The sequence below is a fragment of the Elephantulus edwardii genome, unplaced genomic scaffold, assembly GCF_000299155.1.
Source record: "Elephantulus edwardii isolate Elephantulus edwardi_28Jun2011 unplaced genomic scaffold, EleEdw1.0 scaffold00086, whole genome shotgun sequence".
Lineage (NCBI taxonomy): Eukaryota > Metazoa > Chordata > Mammalia > Macroscelidea > Macroscelididae > Elephantulus > Elephantulus edwardii.
The window spans coordinates 3,835,887-3,838,185 of NW_006399836.1; the positions used below are offsets into that span (position 1 = coordinate 3,835,887).

At 41.8% G+C, this 2,299-nt stretch overlaps 1 protein-coding gene across 1 annotated transcript in view; it reads right to left on the minus strand.

The window, feature by feature from the left end:
- Positions 1–2,299, minus strand: part of EP300 (E1A binding protein p300) — a 64,866-nt gene that overhangs the window by 1,117 nt on the left and 61,450 nt on the right. The window lies entirely within an intron of this gene.

Genomic DNA, 2,299 nt, shown 5'->3' on the forward strand with positions numbered 1-2,299 from the left:
TTGTTCCTCCTTCTCCTACAGAGCATCTGGTGGATTCGAAAGGTGCATCTCTGAGATTGCAGTTGCAGCTTCTTGCCACTAGGCCACCAGAGCTCGCCTATGTTTCAATTTTTTTTAAAGAAAATTTTTATTTCATACTGGTTTACTTACAAAGCTTGTATACATTATTTTCAGCCCAGAAATCTCTCATTTCCTTTACCCGCCCCACCCTCTACCCATCAAATTGTGCAACTCTAAGATTAACCACACTTCTACCCTATACCTACCTATCCTCATCCCTCTGCTCTCCCCCCTTGGATCCTCACACATGTTCTACAGTAATGGTCTTATACAGTATTAGTCCTTATAGGACTGAATTGACTCAGCATAATGCTCTCCAGTCTCTCCAAAATTAGGTAGTAATTTACAAAATCATTGCTCCTGCGTGAATATAATTTTTTTAATATAATTTTTTAATCCCTTTGATTTATGGTTGAACATTTGGGCTGTTTTCATTATTGATGGATGTTATCTCTCCTTATTTTGAGTAACTCCAAATCTGGGCTATACTTCTTTTTTTAATTAAGTTTGGTTTATTATTATTATTAATTTTAATGAAAATTAAATTTACTTCTATAAATAGCTGACCTCGGGAAAACCTATGAACATGGAGAAAGGATAAAAGTCACGCAGCTGTCAAGGACTTTTGTTCATAGGGTCGCTTTGAGTCACCTATGACTCGATGGCACTTAACAACATAGAGACCAGTTGGCCTATTGGACTGAAAGCGATGCTACCAAGCCACAGGTGGGTGACTAATCTGTGGCCCTAAGGCCTGTCTTTGTTTTTGGTGAATATTCTTCTAGGTTGTACAGCCCTGGTGTGTCCACTTGCTGTACGGAGGAAACCTGTGGTCACTGTGAAGCTGAACACTGTGACACTGATGTGTCAAATGCGATAATGGTTACCCATGGTGGACAGTGTTTGGTGGCACTTCCTGGTTAAAACAAGGTTGGAAGCAGGAGTGGCATCCACTTCTGTAAATAGCTTGCCTGAGGAAACCCTACGAACATGGAGAAAGGATGAAAGTCACACAACTGTCAAGGACTTTTGTTCATATGGTCACTTTGAGTGGCCTATGACTCGACGGCACTTAACAACAATGAAAATTTAGAAACTTTGGATTTCCATTTATTCACTGTTGCACTTTTCTCCCTGCCCACCTCGTCCCCCTCCCCCAGTACAATCTTCTCTTTGAAAAGTAAAATTCTTTCATTGCTTTACAATCCTTCTCCCTGGGTCCACTTCACTATGCAGGCTTCATTCTGGACTCCTCATGACAATAATACCTAATCACATATCCCTTTTAAACAGTAAACACTATTTATCCCATCTTTCTCAGTTTCCCCCAACCTTGATGTCTTACAACAGTGGCACCATGCATTATTTGTCCTTTTGTGACTGAGATATTTCACTCAGCATAATGTTCTCCAGGGTCACCCATTTTGAGTAATATTCTATGAGTTCCTTGTTTTTCAATGCAACCTAGTATTCCATTGTGTGAATATACCAGAGCTTCTCTATCCGTTTGTTGATGGGCTATACTTCTAATGTATCTATTCCTCTCACAGAGTTTTTGAAGGTCTCTTATTTCAGAGATAGATGGGCAATCCTGCTTCCTATTCTGGCATCATCTATGAACTCCACTAAAACCTGTCTACCATGGATAACCCTGCTGGCATTTGAAAACACTGGTGGCATATTTTCCACTCTCATAGCAAGCCACGTTATCCTAGTAAACTGACAGACAAGTGTTGTAGCAATAAGAGCAAATGATATACCAGCATATACACATCTAAGCTATAAGTAACTTCAAGTTCTGTATCATTGAGTTGGCTGACCTTCAGCAGGTTTTCAGAGTCTAAAAATCACATGGGGAGATTGCGCATCATTCTCCCACAGAGCCACTGATGGACTTGAGTCATGTACCTTCATTTGCAGCGTAATTTCTTATCACCAAGGCACCAGAACTCTCTCCAGAACAAGTAACATAACAATCACTCCCACAATGTTGTTGTTGTTGTTATGTGCCATCGAGTCCTTTCCGACTCATAGCGACCCTATGCACAATAGCCCTAAACCCTGCTCTATCCTGCGCCAACCGCACCGCCTCTGACACACCCATCCCTATTACGCCAGTCACCAAATCAATCCATCTCATAGAGGGTCTTCCCCTGCTGCGCTGTCCCTCCACCCTCCCAAGCATGATGTCCCTCTCCAAGGACCCGTCCCTCCTGGCAACATGTCCAAAGTATGTCAG